Here is an 18,068-nt window from a genome sequence, read left to right on the forward strand (position 1 = left end):
AACACGGCAACAGAAAACCAAACACCGCATGTTCTCAGTTATAAGTGGGAGCTGAACAATGAGAACACATGTACACAGGGAGGGGAACATCACACACCAGGGCCTGTCAGGGTTGAGGGGCAAGGAGAGGGATAGCATTAGGAGAAATATCTAATGAATGCAGGGCTTAAAACCTGTATGACGGGTTGATGGGGACAGCAGACCACCATGGCACACGTATACCTATGTAACAGAGCTGCGTGTTCTCCATGTATATCCCAAAACATATGTGTGTGTGTGTGTGTGTGTGTATATAGTCAATGTGACTGCATATAAATTTAAACCATCTTCATTAAAAGGAAACCAGCAAGTAAGGCACCAAAGACTGGGAATGTATATATTTGCAACATGTACAAGTGACTAAATATTTGTATCTAAAATATGTAAGGGACTTCTAAAAGTCAATATAAAAGACCAACAACTCAGCCTAAAAGTTGCCAGCAGATACAGACAAGTTTGTGGGAATTAATTAACCTAATTAGTACTTGTGAAAATTTATATTATAGAATAATAATACGTTGTCCTGTAACTGAAAGTATAAAAAGAGGAGGAGAAATTGTACATGAATCTTAATAAAATGGTTATCTCTAGAAAAGAAATAGAGGTAGTAAACAGAAGATGGAAAGAGGTCAAAAGGGTAAGAGTTATTATCTTTTGCATTATATTGTTTTAAGCAAAACCCTCTGAAGCTAAGCAGAAAAGAAATAAGAAAGGTTGGCAAAAAAAGATGGGTAGGGAGTAAGAACTTCCCAGCTAATTACAAAGATGCTTTTAAAGTACAGTACTTCATCCTTTGCTTTCTGCCTCTTCATACACGCAAAGACTTTGTAGAATAAAATGATATGTTTATTAGGGTTATTTCTGATAGAACATTCCAACAGGTGTGTTGGCCAGGGAATTGTAAAGGGAATTGATGGGAATCTACCTTTAAAGGATAATTTTTTCTTAACATAAATATGGACACAGAAATAACTGTCTCCAAGCCTAGTTATACCATTTCCATAAAAGCTATGATTACCTGTATATTGACAGAAATAAATATCTGGAGGCAGATATTTCATTTATCTGGAATATCTGACATTCCAAAGGACTTTGCTTTGCTCACAGAATTTTGTAGTACAGTTTTATGAATTCCACCATGCAAAATGCATTGAAAAATATTTCTCCCCAAATTCATCACTATTCTTCTTAGCAGGATGTTTGGACAAAATATTTTACCTCCTGTGCACCATGATGTTTAGGGGGGAAATAAGTAGGTGATCTGAATGATATTTATCTACAAGGTACATAGAGAGATGTCTGGATCCCTTGATACTTTTTAGTGTCCCAACTGATAATAGAGGTATCAAGAAATATCTGCAAAGCTCCACAGCAATGTCTGAGAAGCCAAATGAGAAAGTTGAAAGGTCTGAGTGGGATAATTCCCATAAAAATAAGAGAAAATACGGGCAAAAGAGATGTAAAAAAATGGTATCAGTGAGTAAACTGGAAACTATTCAGCTTTGTCAACAGACAATATTTGAAGAGACAAAACCCAGAGTATGCTCAAAACTAGCTTTCTTTTTTATAATGTCCAAATCTACTGTAGCATCTCACTATGGACATTGCTTCTAATTATTATCCACCTAGGGTACTGAAACTGAGTTTCCTAAATAAGAAAAGATATAGTTTTTGTTTTAACAAAAGCTGTCTCATCTATCTTAGAAGTAAGGGTAGATGAAGGAAATGCATTTACTCCATCGTACAATTATTTCATGTTTCATTAGGGCTGCCCACACTGCTCACCCACTTCATGCTGAGATGAAGTGGGACATAATCCCTGATTTGAAACAATAGTTATATTGACCTCTTGTTAGAAGTGAGAATCTATTAATTTTTTTAAGGAGGAAGGCAAGTTGCTTTGGGAAAAATCTTTAATGAACCATATGTCTAAAGTACAACTACCTTAACTTTAAGTTAGCAATCTAAATATATATATAATTCCATTAGTAGATAAAATTTATTCTTTGAATTTTTTTTCTTAAATCTGCATGTTTGTTTTTCTCATTATTTTCTTACTTATGTCCTCTTTTTTACTTGATAGCTCAAATATTCTTGGCTTCTTTCTGCTTTTGGTTATTTAGAAATTATACCAAAGAAAATATATTTGGATACTTAGCTCTATAATACTATCACCTGCCCTCCCCCACTCCATAGTAATGAGAGATTAGCATAATCTTCAGTAGCATTTAACTTCACTTTGCATAGATTAGGGTTAAAACAAATTGATTTTTTGGATCAAGACTAGTGTAACCACATTAGTTACAATATAATGTAGTGGCAGGTAGATCATTAGGTCAGGAGATTGAGACCATCCTGACCAACATAGTGAAACCCCGTATCTACTAAAAATACAAAAATTAGCTGGGTGTGGTGGCGCACTCCTGTAGTCCCAGCTACTTGGGAGGCTGATGCAGGAAAATCACTTGAATCCAGGAGGGGGAGTTTGCAGTCACTGCCTTCGAGCCTGGCAACACAGTGTGAGTCCATCTCAAAAACCAAAAAGACGAACAAACAAAATATATATATTTTTGTTTGTCTGTTTATATATATATATACACACGTATATACATATATATAATATACATGTATTATATATATTACATATAACATGTTTCATTATATTATAATGTATATATGCTACATTATCCTTTTCTCTTCTAAGATTTAGTTTTGGCTCTTGTGTATTGCTTAGTTACCATATCATCCAATGTTTGGACATTAGCCAAGAGTTTCACTGTTCCATTGTTCACTGACATTTTGTTTATAGGTATAACTTCTCTTCATGGGTATACTAATTTGATTCATCGATTAGCTTACTGGAGTAATTGAGTATTTTAAAGGGCAGTATCCATACGAAATTCTTGAGTGACTTATAGTCCTTTGGGTATATACCCAGTAATGGGATGGCTGAGTCAAATGGTATTTCTAGTTCTAGATCTCTGAGGAATTGTCACACTGACTTCCATGATGGTTTAACTAGTTTGTCAGATGAGTAGGTAGCGAAAATGTTCTCCCATTTTGTAGGTTGCCTTTTCACTCTGATGGTAGTTTCTTTTGCTGTGCAGAAGCTCTTTAGTTTAATTAGATCCCATTTGTCAATTTTGGCTTTCGTTACCATTGCTTTTCATGTTTTAGACATGAAGTCCTTGCCCATGCCTATGTCCTGAATGGTATTGCCTAGGTATTTTTCTAGGGTTTTTATGGTTTTAGGTCTAACATGTAAGTCTTTAATCCATCTTGAATTAATTTTTGTATAAGATGTAAGGAAGGGATCCAGTTTCAGCTTTCTACATATGGCTAGCCAGTTTTCCCAGCACCATTTATTAAATAGGGAATCCTTTCCCCATTTCTCATTACATATGCACACGTATGTTTATTGCGGCACTATTCACAATAACAAAGACTTGGAACCAACCCAAATGTCCAACAACGATAGACTGGACTAAGAAAATTTGGCACATATACACCATGGAATACTATGCAGCCATAAAAAATGATGAGTTCATGTCCTTCGTAGGGACATGGATGAAACTGGAAAACATCATTCTCAGTAAACTATTGCAAGGACAAAAAACCAAACATGGCATGTTCTCACTCATAGGTGGGAATTGAACAATGAGAATTCATGAACACAGAAAGGGGAACATCACACTCTGGGGACTGTTGTGGGTAGGAGGAGGGGGGAAGGACAGCATTAGGAGATATACCTAATGCTAAATAACGAGTTAATGGGTGCAGCAAACCAAAATGGCACATGGATATATATGTAACAAACCTGCACATTGTGCACATGTACCCTAAAACCTAAAGTATAATAATAAATTTAAAAAAAATAAATTCTTGCATGACAGAATATTTTCCTTGTTTTGTTGTAGAATTTGTAGGTTACAATGCTAGGTCCCCAAATCCTCATTTCTTTTTCACAGCTTATACTTCAAAGAAGAAATCTGGACCTAACTTTATATTTTCCTGGGGATAATTTGACTTTTAAAGATATGGAGGATTGAAGTCTTGGTGTTTTTTATGGCTCTGAATTTAAGCATTTTCTCAAGATATATTTAGGCATGGGTTTATTTTAATTAAGTCAGAGCACCCTCTGACATGAAGATGAAACACTTCTTTTTTTAATTATGACATTGTAGCTTAGCTAACTCTATCATTATCTCTAATTCCTTTCCTCTTAATTTGCCTTTTTTCCAAAGACTTTGAAAATAATTAGATGTACCTGCCTCTTCTACAGCTAGAAGTGTTCATGTGCTATGAGAGTGGCCAATGAAACGTATGTATCATCTATGGTTGTCCACCTTTCTTTTCCCTTTTCTTTCTGCTTAGAAATTTGGCACAATATCTATAGGCTCAGCAGATATTTGATGACCATGCAGATAAAACAACTTGGGTGTAAAGAAATAAGGAGTCTATGCCACAGGTACGTTTCTTGAGCAGCCACAAACACACCAATCCCTATAGTTCCCAGAAATAAGTCTACTCTCTATTAATCAGTTTTCTCTAGAGAAACAGAAACAATAGTATGTATGTATGTATAGATAGATAGCTAGATGATAGATAGATAGATAGATAGATAGATAGATAGATAGATAGATAGATAGATAAACAGATAGATGACAGGTAGAAATGTAGAAAGAGAGATGGATAGAGACATAGAAAGATGGGAATTTATTGGAGGAGTTGGCTCAGACAGTTAAGAGGCTGAGAAGTCCCACCACAGGCTATCTGCAAGCTGGAGAACCAGGGAAGCTAAATGCATAGCTCAGTCCAAACTTCCCTCAAAACCAGTGAAGCTGATGATATTTCAGCGCTGGAAACCTGTGATCCTGCAGATAATGGTCAGGGTGAGATGGGAGTTGTTGGCTTATGTCCTTGAGTCTAAAGGCTGGAGAAGCTGGGTTGTTGATGTCCAAGGATAGGAGAAGGATCTCCCAGCTCCACAAGAGAAGGATAATGTAGTTTCACTTGCCTTTCTCTGACTTTTATTCTATCCAGGCCTACAGGTGATCAAATGGTGCCTACCCACACTGGATGATGGTGGATCCTTACTCAGTTCGTTGATTGAAATGCCAGTTTCATCCAAAAACCCTCTGACAAGAATGCCCTAAAATCATGCCTGAAGAGCTCTCTGGGTATCTCTCAATCCACTCAAGTTGACCATCTAAAACTAACCATCACAAACCCCTGGTTTATTTAAGTTACCCTAGGAGAGCTTTCTCTGACTCACAGCCAAAAGATATTGTAACAGCCAAAGGAAGTCCTGACACATGTTTTTTCAAACATCTGTGTTTGCAGTCAATTATCACATACTCTGCATCTACTACTGTATCTAGGAGGAAAGTCATGGTGGTCTTCTGCCCTTCACATTTACACACAAAGTTCAAAGATCCTAATAGAAAACTATCAATTGTACTTTTAAGTAAGGCACCCATAAAGATATTTTGTAACACATAAGCTCTAGGCCATTCACACTTAGAGTCATGTAGCTTCAATGCTACAAAACTTTTTCAGTGATAAGAACGGCTTTGTAACCAGGAGCGGTGGCTCATGCCTGTAATCCCAGTACTTTGGGAGGCCGAGGTGGGCGGATCACGAGGTCCAATTGAGACCATCTTGGCTAACCCGGTGAAACCCTGTCTCCACCAGAAACACACAAAAAAATTAGCTGGGCATGATGGCAGCTGCGTGTAGTCCCAGCTACTCAGGAGGCTGTGGCAGGAGAATGGCGTGAACCCAGGAGGTGGAGCTTGCAGTGAGCTGAGACTGTGCCATTGCACTCCAGCCTGGGTGAGAGAGCAAGACTCCATCTCAATTAAAAAAAATAGCTTTGTTTTATGAAAGTATTGATGGGGTTTCTGGTGAAGGCATTGGCACTTAATTTCTCCTATGTGTAAAACATAGTTTAGGGTTTGCAATTAGTAGCTTCCCTCCCAGGCCATTCAGGGAAGAAAATGCAACTACTGAGGATCCTTTAATCAGTAGTGACATGCATTTGAAAGACCACATCTAAATGATTTGGTGTTGGATTAGTAATTGAGAGACAGATCCATACAGTGAGAAGAATGTCAGCAAAAATGCCCAGATAGACATAGGAATTCAGTTGAAGTTAGTGTTATATTTTAGAAACATGAATAATTTGAAAAAAAAAAAAAAAAAAAAAAACAGACTTTTGGGCAACTAAAGAGCCATTTGGAAAAATAATCCAGATGGTATTCCTTTCTTAAAATTTGTACCAAAATAAGTTGTATGTAATATGAACATCTATTTAAAAAATGAAAATATGAGAAATTGTTTGATAACTTTTTTTGTGGAGGGGAGAGAGTCTTGGACAAAGCTATTTAATCACTATATTAAGCCCAAAAGTCAAAAAGAAAATGTTTTGTAAGTTGTTTTCTTCCAAAGAGTGAAGTCTCAGTCTCTCTCTCTCTGTCTCTCTCTCTCTCTTTCTCTCCCTCTCTGTCACCATCACATTAGCAATCCAAAAGGTAAATAGACATTTGGAGGGAAAAATAGTACTTACAACAATATGTGTAATTAAGGTGTTTTCTGCTCTAAAATAAGGTCTTTTACAAATAAACAAGACAAATATTGCAACTCAAGTCAAATATGGACAAAAGTATGAACAGGAAATTTAAAGAAACTAAAGTATCTGTGGTGAATGACAAAGATTCTGTGTCTGGCCAAACTGTAGTCAGGCTTCAGAAACTTCTCCAAGGCCCACATGTGTACTTCCCTGTAAAATCCAGTTTTATCAGAGAACCCTGCTAAGTCAGCTTGGCAGGAACTCCGAACCCTTAGTATCTGGTCAGCCTCAATATCTCAGTTAGTTCTTCACCCTCTACCCACTCCAGGTGATATCTGGTCACCCTCGCCTTTCTTCAGCTAGAATCCTGTTAGGTGGGTTTAACCAGAATCTCCAGTATCCCTGATATTTTGAAACTCTTAGGCATTTTCCATCCAATTCCCAAATTTCTGCTGACCCTCCCCCTGCTCTTTGGCTATAAATTCCCACTTGCCCATGCTGTATTCAGAGTTGATCCCAATCTTTCTCCCTCACTGCAGGACTCCATACTGTCTTTCTATTCCTTCTTCTCTCTTCTCCCTCCATCTTTTCTCCCAGTCGTCCACCCTGTCTCTTCCTCCTCCTTTCCCCAGGCAATGCAAATTTCCAGAAAGAATTGGAAACCACTGGTTTCCATGGCTATGGCCACTACACCTAACTCAAAGGTCCTGAACAAACTCGTCCTTACTATGCTTTAACGAGTATCACTGAATATTCTTTTCTTTAACACAAATATACATAGAAGATATTCAATTATTTGCAAGGTTATAGAAAATTTTAAAAAACACCATGCTTTTTACACCTATTAGATTAGCCAGGATCAAAAGCAGGGTAATCTCAGTGTTGTTGAAAAATGCAGGTGAAGATTAGGCAGGGCTACAATGCCCTTGTTTACTGAACACTGCCTGGAAACCACCTCCCTGGTCATTCTCCAGGCTGTGCCATATCTTCGGCAAGAACTGACCTTGATGGACACCCTGAGATTAAAAATCCAGACATGAGTCTCTGCCCTTGTTCATTCCCAATGAAATGATTTGTGGTATAACACAATGCATGCTTATATGTTTATCATTAGAAGTGAGCAGTACAAACTGTGATTTGCTTTTCAGGTTGTTAAAAACAATAACTTCCAGCAAGGTGTTAAAATTAGTACAAGACACAACAGCTGTTCAACTCAGTTTTTCAAATTATTTTCATATATGGCTTACAAAGTACTGCCACTCTAAGGTAAACGCAGTCCTGTAGATTGTAAGCATTTAAGCTGTGTGACAGATGGCTGCTCCTCATTTCTTAATGTGTTTTGTAATGGAAATTTAACGTGGAAAACACCAATAATAATGTTTTAAGTTAGTGCCTTTTCCGTGGGAGCTTCACACACTTGACAAACATTACATAATTAATGGTTAAATATTACATAAACATCCACAGGAAGTGGGAAAGAAGAAAGGAATTGAAGCGTCATTCTGTGGTTGCAAACAAGTGGTGCAGTGTTCACATGCAGGTGCTCTCCCAGTACAAAGAGAACTTAACTTATAAAGCAGCTGTTTCCAATTTTTCCTGGATATTCGCATTGCATGGGAGAAAGGAGGAGGAAGAGACAGGGTGGAAGAGGAAGAGACAGGGACAAACGATGGAGGGAGAAGAGAGAATAAGAAGAAAGGCAAGAGGAAATAGCAATCTAATCTGCAACAAATACACTTCACCCTCTAATTTATTTCCCATGAGTTTGCGGACATGATTCTCTTTTTAATCATAGCTAGGTACGTCTAATAGATGACACATCTCTATCTTTATGTTCAGATGCTCCACCCTAATTGTGATGGTTAACACTGAGTTTCAATTTGATTGGACTGAAGGATACATAGATCTGGGCTCTGTCTGTGAGGGTGTTGCCAAAAGAGATTAACATTTGAGTCAGTGGGCTGAGGAAGAAACATCCACCCTTAATTGTGTGGGCAAAGTCTAATCAGCTGCCAGTGGATATAAACAAGGCAGAAAAATGTAAAAACGAGAGACCTTCCTAGGTTTCCAGCCTATTTCTTTCTCCCATGTTGGATGCTTCCTGCCCTCGAACATAAGTATCCAAGTTCTTTGGAACTCAAACTGGATTTCTTGCTCCTCAGCTTGCAGACAGCCTATTGTGGAACCTTGTGATCATGGTAAGTTAATACTTAATAAACTCCCCTTTATGTGTAGATCCCATTAGTTATGTTCCCCTAGAGAATCCTAACTAATACACTAATTTATAAAGTCCATGACAGAACTCAAACACACTTGCCGAGTCCCCCATTAAAGACCCCATTTACATTCAAATTCCTTCTTAGGAGATAGTTGGCTGAGTTCAGTGGCTGATGCCTATAAGTCCAGCACTTTGGGAGGCTGAGGGGAGTGGATCACCTGAGGTCAGGAGTTCGGAAGCAGCCTTGCAAACATGGTGAAACCCTGTCTCTATGAAAAAATACAAAAATTAGTCTGGCATGGTGGTGTGCACTTGTAATCCTAGCTACTCAGGAGGCTGAAGCAGGAGAACCACTTGAACTCAGGAGGCCAAGATTGCCCCACTGCACTTCAGCCTTAGTGGCAGAGCAAGACTCCATCAAAAAAAAAAAAAAAAAAAAAAAAAACAGTAGTTTTGGGTGCAAAATTTCCAAACCTCAAACTCAAGTGTTACGACAACCTTCTGTCTTGCTTGTCTCACCAATGTGGTGAGTTTTAGTGCTGCATGAAGCTAAAGTAATGCCGATAAATGGAGGATGTGGACCATATTCCCTCCTCGGCCAAAGGCAGAATAAACACAGGATTGCACAGAATCATAAAATCCTGAGATGTAGGAAAAAATGTGGTTCCCTACAGTGGATGCCTTTCATTCAAAACCCCGAAGCAAGCCTTCAGAAGGATTTTATAAATATAATTTTGTATGAAGATCAATAGATAAATAAGAAGAACTTTATTTGCAGAAAAAGTGTTTTTTGTTTGTAAACTGTAAGTGGCTCTCATGAGTGTTTGAGAATGAAATGCAGCTATAGGAATCCAAAATTTTCCTAATAAATCAATATATAATTGTTGGTGCTGTGACTGCACAAAATTAATGAATAGAATAGTTTTGAGCAGCTTTATTTGTAGGTCCTTCTGTTTGACACACAATCAATCTACTTATTCAATGATCAGGCCTGGGAAACCACCTGAAAACCAAAACATCTGTAGCTGAGCAGTTTCTAAACAAGAATACTAAAGAGAGATTAATTCCTATCTCACAGACAAACATAACTCTGAAATGAAGCTGCTTGATGACAGATATCTCATCCTTGTAACAGATTTTAAAAATCTGTTCATTTCATCTGGGGTACATTTTTCTGCAAATGCTGGTTTGAGTGGTTGTATGATCCAGCATATCATTCTGTGCTACATGCAGGGATGGGCAATGTTAAAAATGGGTAAGATGTCTGCCTTCCAATTCCAATATGAATCTTCCAATGGGATATTGCTGGACAATACTTTGGTAGCACAGTTATTCTACAAAAAAAGTATTTTCCTTAAAGAAGAGTTGAAATGATGCTCTGTTTTAATGACATGGGAGTCTGCAGAATTCTTTTTTTGTTTGTTTTGTTATGAGACAGAATCTCACTGTGTTGCCCAGGCTGGAGTATGGTGGCATGATCTTGGCCCACTGCAACCTCTACCTCCCAGGTTCAAGTAATTCTCCTGCCTCAGCCTCCCGAGTAGCTGGGATTACAGGTATTCACCACCACGCCCAGATAATTTTTGTATTTTTAGTAGAGAAGTGGTTTCTCCATGTTGAACAGGCTTGTCTTAAACTCCTGACCTCAAATGATTCATCTGCCTCAGCCTCCCGAAATGCTGGGATTACAGGTGCAAGCCACCATGCCCTGCCTGGGAGTCTTTAGAATTCTAATAAATGATATGGAATGATACTAAAAAAAATGTAATCCAAATCATCACTATGCCTCAGGCTGATTTTTTGTTTTGTTTTGTTTTAGCAGCACATGAAGTTCTTCACGGCTTCAGTAGAAACCAGATATCTTCAATCTTGTCACTTTTGGCATTTGGGGCTGAATAGTTTTGTTGAGGGAACTACCTTGTGCATTATAGGATATTTGGAAGAGTCCCTGGTCCCTACCCAATGCTGGTAGCACTTTTTTCCTCCAATTGTGAAAACAAATAATGTCTTCCACACATTGCTGGTTGTCCCGCATAAAGTGTGTGTGTATCCAAATACAAAATCCCCTCATCTAAAAAGGACTGATATAAATAACACAATTTGTATTATTCTTGAAATAGAAATTTATTTTCTATACTTCTAAATATTGATGTTTTTGAAATTAAATACAATCTTATGAGTTCTTCTATATATAATTCCATTCTCATTGTCTTCTCCTATGTTGTCATGAAAAACACTGCAGCGTTTTTTAAATGCTTTGAGAAACATGTGTACCTGGCTTTCTCCCTCAATGTCCCTATTCCTGTATCTGGATTATTCATGTCTCTGTTAAGACCAGAAGGCTATTTATCCTCTCAGAGTGACTTACATTAAATTTGACCAATGAAAATGTTATTTTTAGAAAAGGACTTCAGTGAAATTTTGAAAAAAATATACAGTAATTAAAGTGTATTTGGCTTCACTGGTGTATTAAAAACAAAATGTTGAGGATATATGTTAGGTACAGACAATTTAGTACTACAATTATTCAGGATTTTTGCTTGGCTTTGGTTAAAAGGTAATTAGAGTACAAACAATGAAGTCATTGCAATGTATTTACTGAACTTTCTTTCTTTTCTTTTCTTTTTTTCTTTTTGAGACAGGGTGGCTTACTGCAGCCTTGACTTTCTAGGCTCAAGTGATACTACTGCTTTAACCTCCTGAGTAGCTGGGATCACATGTGCATATTACCATGCCTGGCTGATTTTAAAAATTTTTGCAGAGATGAGGTCTCACTTTGTTTCTCAGGCTGGTCTTAAACTCCTGTCCTTAAGCAATCCTCCCCTTTTGGCTTCCCAAAATGCTGGGATTACAGGCATGAGCCACTGTGCCTAGCTATTTATTGAATTTTGTCCCATAGTTGAGCACTCTGTTGTTGCCAAAAGCAAGTTTCACCAATCTCCTGGCATCTTTAAGATGATCATTGATAAGATGGACTTATAACATACTCAGAGTGCATTTGAGGATAAAGAATCACCAGCTGAGCAGACCAAATCAGTCAACATGAGAGCTCTTGGAACTGGAGAGGGCTGGAATCATATTCTGGCCCTGCCATTGATTGTCTATATGACTTTGAATCAAAATGGCTTCCCTCTCTACATGTCACTTTCTGCACCTGAAAAGTGAGATGACGAGGTGCATTCTCCATGATTTTATGAGGAATAATAATAATAATAAAAGGCCTCTGCAAAGTGGCTATGTTTGGCACGCAGCTGCAGCTGGATACATTCTGCTTCTCCTACACACCAAGATAGAGGATCACCAACTTGGTCAGGGAAAGAGGGCATAGAGAACAGAAGTTTCACCCTGTCCTTGGCTAAAACCTCAGGCATGGACAGTTCAGACATTAGTGGGGCTCAGAGGCAATTCATCCTGTATTCTGAAGGGCAGCTAAATTTCAGTTGAAAAGGTGGAGTCTGGAAGCCATGCAAAAGACCTGCAGTCTCCTGGAGAGAAAGATGATAAACAAGTGGAAATGTGGATTAATCACTCTGAAAGACAAGGACCCTCATTGTTCCCAAGGCAAGAACAATTTCTTTATTTCTTTTTTTAACCAGCTGTATTGATGTCTAATTTATATACCATAGTACTCACATGTTTAATGACTTTTAACAATTTATAGAGTTGTGCATCCACCACCAAAATTCAATTGGAGAACATACCCATTGTCCTAAAAGTCACTTGTGCCTATGCATTGACAATTCCTTCCTCCACCTCCAGCTCCTAGCAACCACTAATCTACTTTCTGTGTCTACAAATTTGCCTATTCTGGACTTTTAATGTAAAAGGATTTATGAACTCCAGCCTGGGAAACACAGTGAGACTCTTCAAAAAAAAAAAAAAAGAAAAAGAAAAAAAAAGGATTTATGCAATTTGCAGGGTTTTTTTTGTCTGGCTTTTTCACACAGTTCAATATGTTTGAGGGACATCCACGGTATAGGGTAGGTGCATCTGCATTTCAGTATTTTATTTCTTTTTAATTATGTACTCACATTGGACCAATTACCCTAAAATTTTAGATTTGGTATCTATATGAGTGAAATTTTAGTAAGACTAATGTCAGGTTACTTAGACTTGGTCAAAGGAAATAAATTTCAATGAGACAGAAGGAATAATTTCAAGACATCCATTGTACAACATGGTGACTACAGTTACAAACAATGTATTGTATCCTTGAAAACTGCTAAAAGAGTAGATTTTAAGTTTTCTTACCACAAAACCAATGATAAATGCATGAGGTTACGTATGTTTTATCGTTTGGTTTGATTTAACCATTCCACAATGTATACATATGCCAAAACATTGTATTGTACACCATAAATGTATACAGTTTTTTGTCAATTAATTTTTTTCTAAATTAAATATACTTTAAAAACATGCAAAAAGCTATAGCATGGCCTGAATCAGGGATCAAGAGCTTCCTACACATTAGTTTTGGTGTTTGGATCATTCCAGTTGTAATTAGTTATTGATTTTGTTAGCACTACCACTGCAGACCTTATCTACTTACCAGAAACAATAACGGAGCATGTCTGGGTAGACATTGTTCCTAGGGACTCATATATAATTGGCTGGGCAATTCAAAAATTCACTGCAAAATTCAGTTTTTAGAACTAGGAGGTATTCAATAAGAGTGTGTTTAATATGTGAAGAAAAAATAAACAAATTTTACATAACAAAACACATACAAAAATGGTCACTCTTTGTAGTAAACTCCCAGCACATGGCTCAGGGTCTAGTGCACAGTGGTATTCAGTAAATATTTGTTGAATGAATTAATAAAGAGTTCAAATTTTAAAATAGTACCTACCTATAAGCAGGAGCTTAATAACCAAAAAGCATATGATCCTACACTTTTGATGCTATCATCCAACCATCTGTGTTTCCATGGGACTGATGTGTGATTTATGGGACTGGGATTTGATGTGAATTCAGGAATTGTTGGAAATAGCTGTTCAGTAATGAGAAGGAAAAGAAAACACTGACACATGGAACTGAGTGTCTTTGTTTTGGCAAGGACAGGAACTGTATTCTGATACAAGGGTAGGGAATGGGGGTTCCTGGTAAACACATTAATAGCACTCATATGCTCCTTTTCAACACAGATTTGAGAGAGCTCTTCTAATGGGGATCCAAAGCATATCTTTGTAGGTTTTGCTCTCAACACTCTTGGAAAATGACTGAGTGTCATGAGAGGTGTTATTGACACAGGGTTGTCATGCAAGGGAGTGACAGAGAGGCCTCCTCAGAAAGACTCTGATGGCCCACAGCAGAGGGCAGAAAAAAAAAAACCCTCTCCAGCTGATTGCAATCCTAGCAATGTCAGCACCTGGTTACCAACTGCAGAGATGAAAAACAATACAAAGATTTGGGTATTGTTATAGAAGACATAAGACTGAAGGGAAAAATGTTTTCCAATAAACATTTCTCAAAAAATTATGTGTTGTTTCAGTAAAGGTCACTGTGATTTTATAGGCCCTCAGGTGTGGGTTTACTTGTGTTTGTGAAAAGCCATCATAATATAATTAAAAAGTTGGTGAAAGTAATGTCTCATTGCTCTCTTTATTTATTTTTTTAATAAAAAAGAAAACTGCCATTGTGCTCTGCTTGGAGTACAATGACCATAAACCAAGAGACCGAATTTACGTTCTTGGAAAATCACACATTGTGGTTTCCTTGAAAAGGGAGATGACTTTTGCTCTAGAAAAGACACATATATAGAGATCCCAATTAAAATGTGTCTATTCTTCCAAATACTCTCTCATTTAATCCTTGGATAATTAGAACTGATAACTAAGAGGCAACATTGGCAGCTATGTACTAAATGCAAACGCAATAATGGAATCCTTATTTTGGGGTGGGTCTTTCCATAGGCCCTTACATGCACGTGCACACCCATGCATATATATTTATTTTTATATTTAGAATCCATTCATGTTAAATACCTATAGCCTTTATATTCTGAGCTGTTTGCTCAGATGTTCTTTCACAGTCTGCAAAGCTCGTGCTTTTTTCTTTTCTTAGTTCGAAATGACTTCTGTGATTCTCTTCTCATGCCCTAAATAGGAGTCCAGCATTATAGTCTCCTGGCTTTGAGCAAATTACAACCTACATTTTGGTCGGAGTTAAACATGCAATGAGTCATTAAGAGTTAAATCTAGGAAGTAGATTTGGGATGGTTTTACTCTTTTCATTGTAGCTTTCCCTATTTTACCTTCTAGTATATAATAAAAAATTGTTTAAATAAGAAAAAAACAAGTGCCTATAATTTATAATTTATATATGTATGTGTGAGTGTCATAAACTCAGGAGCTCAAAGCATTCTCAAATTTTCTTATGTCACCAAATGCTAAATAAGTCATAGTTAGAATCTCCTCAAAGCCACCTATGACTGGCTGGGTGTAGTGGCTTACACCTGTAATCCCAGCACTTTGGAAGACTAAGGCAGGCAGACAGCTTGAGTCCAGGAGTTCCAGACCATCCTGGCCAATGTGTGAAACCTTATCTCTACCAAAAAATACAAAAATTTGCCAGGCATAGTGGTACATGCCTATAATCCCAGATACTCAGGAGGCTGAGGTGAGATAATCTGGAACCTGAGAGGTGGAGATTGCAGTGAGCCAAGGTCCTGGCCACTGAACCCCACCTTGAGTGACAGAGTGAGACTCTGTCTCAACAAACAGAAAAAGCATCTGGGGCTTGTGAAAACGAAGTGTGTTAATATCCAAGGTGTATAAGCAGTGTGGCTGATAGGCTTTTTAAATTCTGCCTTGCACTTGTTGAAGGCTTAAAGAAAATCTTCATTTCCTGGGTGAACTGAAACCTGGCTAAATGCTTTTCTGAGGCACTCCTTGTTGAGCAATCATTATGTCTATTAAATGCTTGATTCCATCACATCTGGGGAGTTTACTCCCCAGAAAAGAAGAATTGGGATGGTGGTATCATAAATGTAAAGCAAACTTCAGGCTAAGCCACCTCTGTTAATGTGAGTCAAGAGACCATCAGCTCACCTGTGAGAGCTCTATCAGGCAGTGTCACTTAAATGCCCCTAAATATTAGGGCATTCAGTCCTTGAATCTCTTAGCTATGCTCACTTTTCTAGGTGATCTTATTCAGTTCCATGATTCTAACCAGTACCTGGGTACTGGTGACTCCAGCAGTGACTTCCACCCTGAATACACACCCACATATTCAAATGCTTCTTGAATAGGAATCTTAAATTTCATATGTCTAAAGTGAGTGATTATTGCTATTTTACACAATCTGCTCCTCTGTTCAGTAAGTGAAACCTTCATTAAGTTAATTTGATCCACATTTGGATACAACTTGGACTTTGCTGTTTCTCTCATATCCCCTCAAGCTCTGTGCCTGTCTGTCAGTAGGAGGAAGTTAATGGTACAACAAATTGCCTTTTACCTTAGAAGTGATGTTCCAGCATGTCCTAGGCTGCTGGACCCCTCAAACTCCACCAGTGTGTCAGGCCTCACCAGTGTGAAGTCTTCATTGAGTTAATCTCTCCCCTTTTGGCTTGCATGTCTTAGTAGACCATAAACAGAACTTGCCACTTCCTGCTGAATAATGTGATGTCATAAATACAATAGACTAGTGTGATGCTGTGAAGAATGTCAAGATGATCAATAAGAAAGCATGACAGTCAGAGAGCAAAATAGTCAACATGTGAAGGGAAAATGCTTTTTATCATTCCTGATAAGGAGTACAAAGAAGGAATAATTCTCAAATAGTGACATACCAAACACCATTTTTGAACTGCTCCATTAAACATACCATTTCTGGAGCAGTGACTACAAGTGGGGCTACTGTCTCATTAGGTCTTTGGTGAACAGCAATTACTTTATATGTCCCAATTGGCTTTCCCACAGATTAGATAAGTGATTTCAATAGCATATGATGCTACTCACAGCTCCTGAGTCTTTAACACCTTCATGCTGGCCCTAACCTTTGCAATTTCTCCTGCATTGCTACTGATGCACTCTCTTGGCAAGTTTAGGCATTTCTCCTTGGCTTTTCCTGTTATAACAACCTTTATTTCTCAGGTCTGAAAACTCACATGAAGCCTCTGTCCACTTTAATAGATAATCTCAGTTATGCACTTGGAAACTTGGAGAATGACCTGGAAAACTCTACAGGACCATTGAACCTGCTATGAGAAAAAATTGGGTCAAGAGTTCACATGTAAGACTCCTAAAAATTTCTGAGTATTCAATTCTCTCTAATGCTCTTGCACTGAGGAAAGGTAACAGAAACATTCACCCATTATGGTCTTGTAATAGTGCTGTAGGGTCTTTCCTCAGCAGAATCTAGTTTTTCCTCCTATTAGTGGGATCTAGGTCTGTGAGCTACCTTAGCTTTACAAACTGATTAAGGGGCTTGGAATTTCATAGAGCTTTCCATTTGTGAGTTCTAGTTGCTTTTTATGAAAGCAATAGAGAATCACCACTGAAGCCACCATACTCTATTAGCCACAGGTTCCCCAGGCATCAGGAGTCTGGACTGTTATTCAGGGTCAATGCCAGTTACAATAATTAGGTCCACATTGCATCTGATGGCTAACTGCTGGCACTTCCTCCACCAGAATTTAGCCAATGTCATTGATATTAGTTGTATGGCTGCATCATTCAGTCTCAACCCTGGCCTATGGATAACAGCCACTGAGTAGCTTCTAAAGTGGGCAAATGCCCCATTCATTCATGCATTGCTTAGAACCATAGTGAAGTGGAGAGGGTTGTCTTTGAATCCTCTCAGAGAATAAAGTCAGATAGGAGGTGTCTAATTTTCCATGTGCAATTCATTCTAGCATCCCAGCTTCTCTTATCCTTCTCACCCCTTCCCATCTCTATGCTAAGGAGATCTGGCAACTCCACTTATTTACAGAAGGCATTGCTGTGTCCACTATTCCAGGGGCCTTCACATCAGATTCTCAGGATCAGCTCTAGATGTCCTTCCAGAAACTTGAACAGCAAGGAACATGTGGTGCTACATAACCAGTGACTTCTCTCTTATTTCGCTTTATATTATTCTCCTCCAATTCCATACTTACTGTCTTAAGATCCAAGTCCCAAAGCAGGCACAGCAGGAGTTTGCAGACAGAGGTGGGAGGATTGTTTGAGGCCAGTAGTTAGAGATCAACCAAGGCAACACAGTAAGACCCTATCTCTACATCAAATTTTTTTTTTTTTTTTT

Source organism: Hylobates moloch, unplaced genomic scaffold (genome assembly GCF_009828535.3).
Source record: "Hylobates moloch isolate HMO894 unplaced genomic scaffold, HMol_V3 SCAFFOLD_25, whole genome shotgun sequence".
NCBI classification, from domain to species: Eukaryota; Metazoa; Chordata; class Mammalia; order Primates; family Hylobatidae; genus Hylobates; species Hylobates moloch.